This window comes from Pleurodeles waltl, chromosome 4_1 (assembly GCF_031143425.1).
Source record: "Pleurodeles waltl isolate 20211129_DDA chromosome 4_1, aPleWal1.hap1.20221129, whole genome shotgun sequence".
NCBI classification, from domain to species: domain Eukaryota; kingdom Metazoa; phylum Chordata; class Amphibia; order Caudata; family Salamandridae; genus Pleurodeles; species Pleurodeles waltl.
This window is the reverse complement of record NC_090442.1, coordinates 450,073,190-450,087,326: the sequence shown is the minus strand read 5'-3', so window position 1 is coordinate 450,087,326 and position 14,137 is coordinate 450,073,190.

The following is a 14,137-nucleotide window of genomic DNA, read 5'->3' as shown; positions in this document are numbered from 1 at the left end:
ATACATTCATCATCTGAATCATTTTCGATGTCTGCAATCTTTTTCTTTTCACCTAACGTTTGTTCTGAATCTTCTTCAGATTTCTTTTTTGCTTTGGGTTTAACACCACCCTCACATTCCTGTGTAATTGCTGGGAATTATTTCACTGCATGTAATGTATTTGCTCCCCACATTCTCTTCTCCTCATCCCATCTAGTTTCCACTGGTGTCTTCCCCGCTTTCCTTATTCTCCTTTCAAATTTCTGACCCTTTTTCTGTCTTGCAACTAGTTCCCAAATGGCAAGTGCTTCAAATTGTGCAGGTCTAGGAAGGGGTTTTGATTCATAGAACACCCTCCTCAAATTCTCCAATACCCTTTAAATTGAAAGATCCGTAATGGGGAAAAGCTAAAGTGCCCTCTTTCTCAGTTATTTTGTACCAGTGATTTGCCCAAAGACATGTTGGAACTTCTCTTTCCTCCATTACTTCCAATGCTGGTGTACCCTCAGGTGGAGTAGGCTCCCCATCCACAACTGCAATAAAAACATCTGCTCTCAGCGCACTCTTTAAAGCTTTGAAAAACTTCATTTTTATACAAATTTCGTTCACAAACACAAACTTTACGCAGCCAGAAAATAGTTTCCATCCTACAATCCCTTTCATAAGCTGTTCTCAACCTATAGCAGTGCTTTCTTGTCTACCAATCTGTATGCAGCTTTTCTCACCAACCGATCTATCCCAGCGCGGGCCAAATGTCATCACACTCACTTCGCTTGGCAGCTGTGACTCACTTCAGAGCCATCTCATACACCTTTCACCCAAACTTAAATGCAAATATTGCAAGCACCAAACCAAAACCTGTCTGCTCACTATGGGTACGACTCAAAAGCTTTGAAAGCTGTACAAATCTTTCAATTGTGGCTTTTCACACAAACAGTTACTCTTCCAGCTATGGCTTTCTCCCAAACGCAAGTCAAATTTGACCTGAAAATCTCAGTCCAATTGATACGAATTTTCCCTGTGCACTCAGGATTTTACTAATATCAACCAGCAACTCACACACTCAAGGGTAATCTATTAACCAAGTGTCTCCACACACTTGTATAATACCCAGGAGTCTTAGGCCTCGCAGGACCCATAAACAACAACAACCAGATGGGCAATTTTTGGCACAAAGTACAACATTTACTTGGAGTATACCTACTCCCCACTCTCCTACTTGGAGCACGCAAACTCCCTACTCAATTACCTGAAGTATGTAAACTCCCTACTCACTCCATACATCACATTTCACAAAAAATTAGCCAAAGCATTGCAAGTGCAAACCCTTCTTAAACACAGACCGTCCGCTTGTAACTCAACACTGGAATTTCATCAACACTTACACTACACCAAGAACAACTCACAATATGGGCAAATTCTGACTCTCCTTCTCACAAGACATAATTGTAATTCTGCTACCAAAAACTGCTGACACACTCAGAGGTTTTCTTCCCACCTGGGGATCAGAAACCACAAGCACGTTAATGAGACAACATAACGTAACCTCACCAATTGAGGTCAACTGGATCTTTGGACTTGGTGAAGAGTGCAGTAGTCAGATTCATTCAATCACAGATTATTGACATAAAAATATGACAATTCTGGACCCCAAGAACAATTTAACACTAAATCAAACTCCAAACTAAATAAGATTTCAAAGTTTCATTACAATCCCAAAATCAATGTACGTATATGGTGCGCAAAACTAAGTTATAAACATACATGAAAACCATAGACTAACAGAAATGTCTAAAAAGATTTAACATACTAAGCATCAGCACTATTAAACACTCCAAAAAAATAACATAAATTAGCAAGGCCACAATATGCATGTTACTATAAGATTTCAAAGCAGATTATGGTGGTAACAAAATCTAATTAATGGCATTGAGATATAAGAGCTGGGCCACTCCAATCTCTAACATGAATTTGGACTTGCTTGTGTGGGAACGGACTATTGTTCCAAAGTGAATTGTGCATGAGACACACATATTGTGTCAGACACAAAGCCCAGGCAGCAGAAGTGTTTCCGCTAGCCGGCCCAGCAGAATGCTAGGCCTGTACAATGCCGACGGCTCCACTTGGAGCCGTCGTCAATGTAGCAGTCCGGTGGGTGCAGCAGCACCCGGCGCGCATATCACTGCCCTTCAATCAGGCAGTGACATGTGCGACGGGCTGTGCACAGGAGCTCGAGTCACCCATTCTGCCAGCCTTTCCCTGGAGGGGTAGACCGCTCCAGGGAAAGGCTGTGGGAACACAGGTTCATTATCTGGCGGGCAGCACTGCTTGCAGCGCTGCCCTGTTGGGTAAGGAACTCCACCATCGTCAGGCTGCCCAGCGGCGGTAGCCTGGCGGTGTCGGAGTTCCGCCTGTGGCGGTCTCGCTTTGAACATTATATGGCGGTTCAGACCGCCAGTGTTCATAATGACCCCCTTAGTCTCTGTTAGTCTGTGCTTGGTGTGGGAAGTTTGTTTTGAGAGTTTGACACTAGAGTGTGCGTTTTGATAGTGTCAGTGTGTGTTAGTATTTAGGTGGGTAAGGTTTTTTTGTTTGCTTAGGTTTGGGATCAGGTCTAGGAGGGTTGAGAATTTTACAGACCCACAACTGGGAGGCCTGATTTGGCTCATTTCTGACTAGCTCTCTTGGCGGCTTGCAGCTGGTGAGTGAGTGAGCAAGGGGTATCTGCCTAATGACAAGAAGGACCGATGAGGAGCAGGAACCATGAGCAGGCTCAACCTAACAATTGAAGCACAGATTAGTGTGCATCCACCAGAGGGAGGCTGATATCATTGACTACATGGGACCTGAGATTGGTAGACCTGTCAGTATGTATGTATGTTCTGTCTGCATATTGTGATGTAACTTTATCCGGAGTGCTAAACATCAACATGGTTTGTAATTTTGTTGTGTATTACTACAATATTGGGACATACAACATGTATATAATTCTAGAAATATAAGAGGATATGAGGTAAAGTAAGGGACCTTAGACTCTCATTCCTGATACTTTACCATAGGTCTGCACAGCATTTTACCTTGTTGGCCTGCCCAATGCCAATGTGAGAGGGCTGGAATGCATCGTATTTACGCAATACAGTGAACTACTGTCCTTTCTGCTTGCACTGTGGCCATTTTTGCAGTGCAAGTGTGCCTTCCTGCACCAAAACAATTCTGCAAGGTGTTTTCCTCTTACTGTGTGTGTTGCATGATGCAGCACACATGTTAAGATGAAAACCGGAGAATATCATATTTCTCCTCATTAAGTTTCAACTCGCAAGCCGTACAGATTTAACGATTTCCCAGGTTTGCATCACTTTGTAATTCTGGGCCTGCGTCAAATTCCATGGGTGTTGCATGGAAAAAACCCACCCCAATGCCCATGGAATACATCCCAGGTGCAGGGTAGGGTGACACAGTGATTTGCTCAGCTCGCCTTACTCATGATTTTAAGAGGCAACTCAAAACCATCCAGGGTGGCTTTGCATGGCCTCACAAATCTTTATAGGAGCCCTGCATCATGCATGTACCGCTTTACGTGTTGCAAACGTGAGGCAGAGCTCTCATACCTAAGTCCCTATATGTTTTGCAGAATACAGCACACATGGAAAGAGGACAAAATAAGGAGAAATCAAATCATTTCTGTTCGGTGTGCCTCCCCTGGGGAGCCATTAAGTATCTCAACATCACTATTACTCAATCAATCACATCCTTGACACATGCTCCAGGCTTGTAATGATGGTAACATCTGAACTTCCAGCCTGCTCAAGGCTACAAACTGACTGGATGGGTGCAATGAACTGTGCATTTTGCCAATATGTGGGTTATTGCAGTTGTGTACTTCTGAAATACAGGAATAATATAGATTAGTCAATAAAAAAAGTTAACATGTGTTAAAGCAGTTGTTACAATTGTATGTCCTATTTCATGTCTTCTAGGTGGACATCTTTCATTCTCCTGGGAAGAGATGCAAGCATTCCAGGACTCTAGTGCTACCAGTAAGTGTGATGGGTACATGTATGTACCATTTTGATGTCTGTGTATGATCAATAAGGAACTGACCTGTTGTGATGTGTTGTGGGATAGGAACAATCAGCTACCATCATTGGGCTGTCAGTCTGTGAATATGTTCAGAACTGGCCCAAAGTATGTTTAGGACTGCTCACGGTCAAATAATTTTAAGACTTTTATGAAATATGTGAGCAGGCCCACAGAAAGTACACATCCTTTAAGGTGTACTTAGAGTGGCACATCTAATGTCATGTAGCTCTGGGCAAAGTGCACATCACCAAGCACACATTCTGCATGTGTTCCACACAAACATATGTCCTTGAACAACAAATGGCACAAACCATAAGATATTGTCAAAGTATGTTATGGCATGGCGAAATATGTTTTGCTTAGCATGTCTGGGCAGGGATCAGTTGTCCCAATTTGTAGAGAAAACTGTGCAGATGATGTGCATCAAAGCTACATAGCCATTGCTAAAAATGTGAACAGGAGAGGTGTACTGGAATCTGATTCACACAAGATGCAATCCTAAAGCACATGTCTCAAAGAAATCCAGCTTCCTGTGTTCAGATATGCAGCATGTTTTTGGGATCTCCAGATGACATATTTGTTTCATTGACCAATATGATGGTCAAACATACCTGTTGTGTTACACACTATGGGGCTTATGTTATGAGAGTCCTGTGTCAATTTTGTACCATGTAAAGTAGTACATGTGTGACACAGAGCTCAATTCACTTTCTGAAGCCACGCAAAACTGCCCTGCTTGGCTTTGAGTGGACCCATAAATCTTGAGTAAGGCAATCCACCACAATAAGCAATGTCACCTTAATCTGCGCCCAGGAGTAATTTCATGTGTGTTGCTGTGAGCTTTTCTATGCAAGCTTCACTAGATTTACTAAATCATGATAGACATGGGGAAGTGCAAATTCCATACACCTCCCAAAGCGAGGCATAACAAGGAGAAATCTATTTTATTCTCATTGTTTTTTCTCTTTATGTGTATGCTGCATTCTGCAGCACACACTGAAAGAGGAAAACACTATTTAGGATTATTTCTGTGCAGGAAGGTGTCCGTTGCTGCTCCAAAACAATCCTGCTTGCAATGAAGGCACCTTAGTACCATGGTTCAAGGGTGTCTATGTTGGCACAAGGCTGCTGAAACAACACCAAAGCTAAGAGAATGGACAGGAGTGCACCATATTGCATAGACACAGTGCATTCCTGCTCTTTCATTTTGGTATAAGGCAGCACAGCAAGGTGCATTCCTGCGCTACCCTATGCCAAAATCACTTTTATGAGGGCCTATATGTTCAGAGAAAACTGATCTCTCCCTGGAGCAGTGTTACAAAACCTATGCTGACATATAACAAAGTGAAGTGTATGTCAGTTGCGCCTGGGTTGCCATTACTACGTAAACACAATTGAGCATGGTAGTTGTAACTTATGTTTAATGAAAGGGACCTTCATCTTCATTAGTAATGTGTTTGGGCTGTGACTGACAACCGATTACAGGCCTACATGTCTGTCTGTTCACGTGTTTGTGACTCATAGGATGGACATTACGATATTGGATGTGTTAGTGTACCATGACCTATCTCTGTTGTGATAGAGCCTCAGTGGTTCTTGTGCCACCCTCATAGTTATAGATCAAGGGCCTATGGCTCATAGAAAGTATGTGATTCCACAAGATGACTAGTGCATAAAGCAGGCACGCAGTACTGAGATGCTATGTTCAGGTAATGATGTCCAACTCCAAATGCAGAATTAGGATGATATATGTATATGAACATGTTTAAGTTTGGCTCATCATGTTTTCCCCGCAAGTCTGCAGCCGGAGAAAATGTTGAATTTTCTGTACTAGTGCCTGTGGCTAAATGTTATTGATGTCCCCCATCTATGTACTTCACTGGATACAATACAACCCCATATCCATATATTGACAATATGCAGCTGCGTGAGTTAACACAACTATGTGTGCAGCCAAGCGATAGTCTAGATGGGGTATGTAGAGGCAAGCCACTATGCATGTACTGTTTCCCCGTATCCACTTACACTTATGTTCATGATCAATGATGTGCACATTTGCAGGACGCAAATGAAAATCCAAAAGTACAATCATGTCCGTAACATAGCAAACGTCTACAGAAAAATGAAAAAACTGTATGTGCTGGCCAAAGCAGTGGCATCCTGGAACATTGCCCAACCCACAAGACTTGCAGTACCAACCTCACCCCCTTGCAAGGACAGACCAGGCCCAAGCCATGCCAGAGTTGGACCAAGGCAGCCCAGAGCAGCCCATGCCAGTCACAGCCGGCTTAAACTGTTGCGCCACCAGCTCCCCCAGCAGTCATACAACATGTGTCCACCAGTGCAGGGGGCAACCGACAGCATTAAGTTTTCCACTACACCATTACTAGAAACTACAAATCTCAACAGGAAACTGGATGAAATAAGTGTGGAGCAGGGCCGGCAGAGCATCCACCTAAGCAACCGAAGGAATGCGGTGGACCAGATTTCAAGCTGCTGTGAACATTTGTATTTGTTGATTATTTTAGCGTATTTTGTACTTTTGTAGGTAGTAATTAGATAGGATATGGTAGACCTTATGGTGGTCTTCCCCCAACTTTTTCCTGCCTCCCTCCATTTCCCTGACCTCGTTTATGCTGGTTTTAGGACTCTGCACACTTTACCACTGCTGACTAGTGCAAAAGTGCTTGTGCTATCTCCCCTAAACATGGTAACATTGGCTCCTACCCAATTGGCATATTTAATTTACCTCTAAGTCAATAGTAAAGTGTACTATATGTGCCCAGGGCCTGTAAATTAAATGCTACTAGTGGGCCTGCAGCACTGATTGGACCACCCTTAACTATTCATCAGGTCTTCCATTGCCAGGCCTGTGTGTGCAATTTCACTGCCACTTTGACTTGGCATTTAAAAGTACTTCCCAAGCCTTAAATTCCCATTTTCTTTCACATACGTCACCCTAAGGTAGACCCTAGGTAACACATTGGGTCGGGTGATGTGTAAATAAAAGCTACAGCATGTACTTATAAGTTTTACATGTCCTGGTAGTGAAACCCTCCAATGTCGTTTTCCAGTACTGTGAAGCCTGCTCCTCTCATATACCAGCATCCGGAATTCCCTTATATGCTTTTAAGTGATAATTTCGAATCCAAGAGGAATAGACTTGTCATGTTTGTAATGGTTGTAATGGTAGTGAGAAATCCTACTTACTGGTGAAGTTGGATTCTTTGTTACTATTTAAGAAATGCCACTTTTAGAAAGTAGTCCTTTCTCTGTACTTACTGCTCTCTGTGCCTTACAGCTGGTCTCCAATCCACGTCTTTGTTGGCTTTGTTTGGCCCCCCTTGTGCATTCCACCCAGCCAGCCATAATCACAGGGCACTCCACTGCATCTGCATTTATCTGCATACTGATGGGTCTTCGTGGGCAGGAAGGGTGGAGAAGCTCTTACTTTCACTTCAAAGGCTAATGGCTTGACCGGACACGAAGGACTGATAACTCCCCACAGATCTCCTGGCATACAGGTTTGGGTTGAAAGGGGAACTGGTGCACTTCAAAACCATTCTTTGAAATCTCCTCCACATCAAAGGCACATTTGGGTATATATACTGGGTCTCATCTGGACCTACAACTGGACTCAGAAGGACTGCAGTGCTGCCCAAAGGACTCATCTAGACTCATTTTCTGGAAGGACTGCTCTCCTGCTTGTTACCCCGCCGCCTGCTGCTCCCTGACTCTGCTGGAAGGACTTTGCCTTTCCACCACAAGTGATCTCCAAGGGCTTGTCAGCATGCCTTCTGTTCGGTAGTCTCAGGGCCATAAAAGCCTTCTCCTAAAACAGAAAATCCATGCCTCAACGTGCCACACTGGAAAAATCAATGCAACGCCTGCCTTTCAGCTCGAGAATCGGTGCAGCCCCTGAAGAATCGATGCAGGGCCTGTCTCGCGGCTGCCGAATCATCACAGGACCTGTTTCACAGTAGTCCCATCAACACTGCGCATCTTGATTTTCCACGCATTGTCTTTGGACGCCACTTCTTCAGCAACTCCGCACCGCAGTAAGGAACCAAGACTGCATATCCAGAAATTGACGCATCGCCTTTCCTGCATGAAAAGAATTAATGCATCGCCTCCCCTGCCAGTAAGGGCCCAACGCAATACTATGTTTTCCGGTGCCTCATCTCTCCTGTGGCCCGCAACATCTTTGTTTTTGATGCATCTCAGGTACTTTGTTCTAAAGAGATACATCCATTGATTCCTTTGGACTGAGACCTGCTTAAACGTCTAAAGAGTTATATCTTGACCTGTGTATATTTGACCCTTGTTGTTGTGGTCTTGTTTTATTCAGATAAATATTATCTATTTTTGTAAACTGGCGGGAAGAACTTTTGTGATGTTTTCATTGTGTTACTGTATGAGTTATTACACAAGTACTTTACACATTGCCATCTAAGTTAAGCCTGCGTGCTCTGTGCCAAAGGCACAGCACAGGATAATTTAAGTTGCATTGTGATTTACCTTGACTAGGATTGTTATCCCTATTTGGACAGGATGCATGCCAGCTGGAGACCCAATTTCTAACACGATAGATTTAAATTAGATAGGTTTCTAACAGGATAGATTTACATTAGATAGGTTTTAATCCATTTTAGTATTTAAATAGCTTTTAGATTTTTCAGGGCAATATGGTGTTGGAGAAGGGGATTTCATTGGGAAGATGAGTGTTTGGGTCTGAAAGAGGATGAATCCGGTTATTGCAAGGGAAATGTTGTGAATGCAAGATGAAAGAATGATGTTGCAGGGAATGGGGATTTGTTTTGTGGTTTGTTTCGAAATATATGGATTTTGAGGAAGGGGGAATGTCAGGAATTAACATTGTATTAGCGAGAATTGGCTATTAGTTTGATGTAATTTTTAAGAATGAATTTTGACTACAAGCCTGTCCTAAAAAAGTGTCCATTCATGCTATACATTATTGTGGTTTGAGTTTTATTGCAAGATATAAAACAATATATGCCAGCATATTCAACCTTTAGGAATATATAACTCTACTTGTAATAAAATACACAATAGTTCTGCACAGCTTACCAGTAGTCCAAATGACCAATATGTTAAAAGTCTGATTATAAAAGAAACAGCAGTAAGGTTTGCCCGAACACAATCGTCAGTCAGCAAAATAGAAAGAGAACTGGTAAAACTACCTGCCCTCTGACATACATGCAAGCATAGCTCGAATTATTTTCTACTTCACATACATATTCGCCCAGGATAAACAGTACTCATTTAAAATCCAATGGGGAGGAAATAACAATGCATATCTAAAATAGGAATGATCTTCCTACAAAAATATAACAAAGAGCTCAAGCCCATGCAAACGAGCGTAACTGCTGTTTGAAATACCAGCTAATCACTATAATTAAGTCGAACTGCGAACACTTCACCAAAGACAATACATTGCATTTGGTTTTCGGATGGACACTAGTGGCATGGAGAATCGCATTACAGGCTGTTGACTTTCTGTGTAGTTTGATGCAATTTTCTAGTGTTGTGTTTAGATGGTTCATCTAAAAATTAAATGGCGTTTTTACTCTTTTAGAATAGAAAGTACAGAGATCGTGCACCGGAGCAGCTAAGATGGCTGCTCGGTAACGGCGCTCCTGAGTTGCCGAGGACGTTTTTTTTATCGGAGTGGTGCATTTTCGATGGCTGACCCATTTCTTCTTCAGAATTTGGTGTAAGAACGTGCAGGGAGCAGTATACTGAGTTTTTTAATCTTTTAATCTCTGGTATTTCACAGAGTTTAGTTCTTTCAACCTGCTGCTCCCTTACTCACAAGAATGCAGACGCCATTTTGAGAAGATCATCTTTATTCTTCAATTTTCTTTTTCTCTTGGCTGTGCTCTATGTTACCCACTATTATTTTAATTAATGTGGGGAACTTTATACTTTTTTGACATTCTTGAATGTCGTCTCTGAAGTTGTTTTAGACAATTTATTCTTGGTTTTCTCATATAATTTTCCATATTCGTCCTTTGAGGTGACCTAATCGACAGTGCAGAAACATCAACTAAAATACTGTATTAAATATACACTGCATTGCTAAAATGGAAGTTCCTCATACTTCAAAAGTATCTGTATCCTCTGTTTCTAATTCTGATGGACGTAAAGACTCCGGGAGCAACAAAAGAGCTAAAAAAGACCCATCCTCTCCAACTAAGTCTTCATTGCCTTTCACACTGGAAGACATTATGGATGAACTTAAGTTAATAAAGCCTTTTGTTATGGAGACAAATATTGCATTACAATGAATTGAAGAGAAATGGTTGCATCTGTATTCTAGACTTTCTGTTGTGGAACAGAGGAGCAGTGACATACAAGATACTACTACTAAAGTTGATAATCTGACTAAGGAAGTCATACTACTTAAAAAACAGACAGAAGATTTGGAAAATTGTAATGGGCGATATAATCTTCGCATTTATGGCATTCCGGAAACTCAGAAGGCAATTTGGTAAAAAAAATTCAAACTCATATTCCAAAGATTGTTGGTCTACAGAATATTATGGTTTTCAACATACAGAAAGCCCATCATATTGGTCCTCCTTTTACATCTAAACCAAGAGGAATTATCGCCCTCTTTCTACAATACTCAGATTTAATGACAGTTGTAACTACCGCCAAACAATGGAAACAAATGTTGTGGTCAGGCCAAAAGATTTTCTTTAGCCAGGATGTGGCCACGGCGACAGCCAAAAGAAGGAAAGAATTTCTGGATCTCCGACCAGCTTTAAGATCTATGAATTCTAGATTTGGCCTTATTCACCCTTGTTTCTTTAAGGTTTCATTCAAGGACAGACCAACTACTTTTGAAAATCCCTCTGACTTGAGACAATTTATATATACTCACAAAGGGGAGGCAATAGAACTCAGCAAGACTTGATTGGTTAATGTGGGATTCCTAAACTATTTTTTTTTTCCACATGTACTGAAAACGCTGAAATGTCAAGTTGAGAAAATCCCATTTTCAATTGTGTCTATATTCTTGTATAGCTCAACATCATAGTGTTCTTCCCCTTGTTGGTAAGTCACGTCATCAGTTGTTTATATTGTAATGTATTTATACTGCTTTAACATCTCTCCTCCCTCTTGCCATCTAATTATTTTAATTCCTCTGTGGTACTGTTGCTGATTGGCCTCAAATTTTCTTGCTCCTCCCTTTCTCCCATGCAAAATATATTTCTTCTTTTCAAGACAATTATGACTGAAGCTTCTTGGCTTTTTGTCATCTTTTTTCTCTTCTATCCATGGGGTGCCTTTGCTACCTCTTTACTTCTCTTTCTCTCTTGTACTTTCTTTTTTTCCTTCTTTCTCTCTTTTTTCTTTTTTTTTTTTTTTTTACCTCACAATGCAATGTTGGCATCAACAAGCAACCTCATTTAGATATATGTTCATAATTTTCCCTTCCACATTATTCTACGATTCACATGTTGTCTGTATCTTAGGTTTCTTTAAGGTTCTGTTGTCTAAATGTCTTCCATCATTTAAATGACCAGTCTTCGTATTATTTCATGGAATGTTAAGGGTTTACGTAATCCGGTTAAGAAACAAAGAGTGCTCCAACATCTTTCTAAATTGAATTGTCAGGTGGCTCTTGCACAGGAAACACATCTTAAGGAGAAGGACTTTAAAAGTCCAAATAGAAATTGGGTTGGTCATGTTTTCAGTTCCTCTGCAGCTCATAACAAGAGTGGGGTAATAATTTTGTTTCAGAAATCTTTACAAATACAAGTTATAGAAGAGATTTGAGATGTTGCAGGTAGATGGATTTTACAGACAGTTAATATTAATGTTGTGCTGTTTTCCATTTGCAATGTTTATGGTCCAACTGGAGTAGCGCCTCAATTTTGGGTTAATTTTTCTTCTTTACTACTATCTTGCAATTCTGAAAATCTTGTGGTAGGAGGTGATTGCCTTCAACTTATGGATCCTTTTGTAGATCTTCGTTCTCAAACTCATTATATCCCTAATAAAATGCAAAAAGCATTTCATCAACCAATCTCCTCCAGAGGTTGACATGATATATGGAGAATTGCACATCCAGATGTATTAGAATTTACGTTTTATGCTTCATTACATCACTCATATTCTAGAATAGACTATATATTTGCCACACAAAATATTTTACAATCAATTTCACATGCTGACATTGGGTCTATTCTTATGTCAGATCACTCTCGGTAATTATTGATTTGAACTTTCCAGGAAATTGACCCTTTTCTAATCGCTGGAGGTTTAATAACACTTTATTGCAAGACCATTTATTTATTGAACAATTTACAATGTTTTCTAAAGAATTTCTTATGCACAATTTACCTTTCAACACTCAGATGAATTTTACATGGGATGTATTTAAAGCTACTGCTAAAGGCTTTAATTTAGATTATGTTGCCACTAAAAAGAAAAAAAAATCTAAAGTTTCCTCTCAATTGCTTGCACAAATAAAGCGTCTTGAGCATGAATGTTTCCCCTCTAACAAACCAGATACTTTATCCAGGTTGATTGATGCTAAATTACAATACAATAAGCAATCTTTGGAAAGTGCATCTGGGACTATACTCAAAATAAATTCCAAATGTTAAAGGGGGAAAAATAAGTGGGTAAACTATTGGCAAATTATTTAAAGATTAAAAAACAAAAGTCTAAAATTATTTTTATCGCAGACACATTTGGAAACAGACACACTGTTGGAAAATGGGTTATTGGTAAGGGGAGGTAGGTACCTACACTTAGCAATAGGCCACTAACCTCCACTAAGGTCCAGTTAGGTCTCAGTAAATTAAACCCAGCTCAACCCTTGGTAGCTTGGCAACGAGCGTCAAGGCTTAACTTAGGAGACAGAGTGTAAAGCATTCAAATATCACAAAACAGTAATGAAATAAAACACAGGAAACAGTTTAAAAATCCCAAACCAATTTATAAAAATAGATTATATTTTTATCTTTAAAATGACACCAAAACAAATAAAATCGGATAAGGGGAACCGGAGATATGAATTTTTAAAGAATTATTGTATTTTAGCACCTAGAAACAAAAAGCGCCAATCGGGTCATCTGGTTGCACCTCGACCGGGGCAAAGTCAAAGTTTCAGTCCGACCGCGATGGAGCCCTGCTCGGCTACAGGCCGCGGGAGGCCTCGGTTAAAAGTTTACCTTCACACTTAGTCTTTTTTTCGAAGATTTTCTTCAGCGGGACGAACCTGCCAGTCCAATCCGACCTCCTAGAGCCCTTCTCTGGATACGCGATGCAGGAATCCTCGGTGGAGATTTTTACCTTCGGACTTAGTCGTTTTTTCGAGGTGAAAATCCTTCGACCGGGGTAAACCTGGATCTTGATCCGACGTCCATGGAGCCCTTCTCGGATACGATGGCTGGGAGGTCCCGGTCAACTTTTTACCTTCGGACTTAGCCCCTCATTCCAACCCTGGCGGTCTATGACCGCCAGGGTGGATGTCGTCGGAAGCACCGCCAACAGGCTGGCGGTGCTTCATTGGGCATTCCGAGGTCGCCCAGCCGGGTCCGGCGGTTTCCCGCCGGATTTCCCCCAGCTGGGAGAATCTTCCATGGCGCCGCCATGGGGATTCCGACCCCCTTCCCGCCAGCCTGTTCCTGGCGGTTTTTACCGCCAGGAACAGGATGGCGGGAACGGGTGTCGTGGGGCCCCCTAACAGGGCCCCAACATGATTTTCACTGTCTGCATAGCAGACAGTGAAAATCGCGACGGGTGCAACTGCACCCGTCGCACCCCTGCACCATTCGGAGCCGGCCTCTGGGTTGCAGGGCCTTTCCCGCTGGGCCGGCGGGCGCTCCCTTGGCGGGCGCCCGCCGGCCCAGCGGGAAAGTCTGAATGGCCTCCGCGGTCTTTTGACCGCGGAGCGGCCAATTGGCAGTTTCCGCTTGGCGGGCGGTTCCCGCCACCCGCCAATATTGGAATGCCCCCCTTAGTCTCTTTTCGGACATTTTTCTTTACCGGGATGAACCAGCAAATCAGGCCGGGTCGCGGTTGAGGCAAGCCGGCTAGA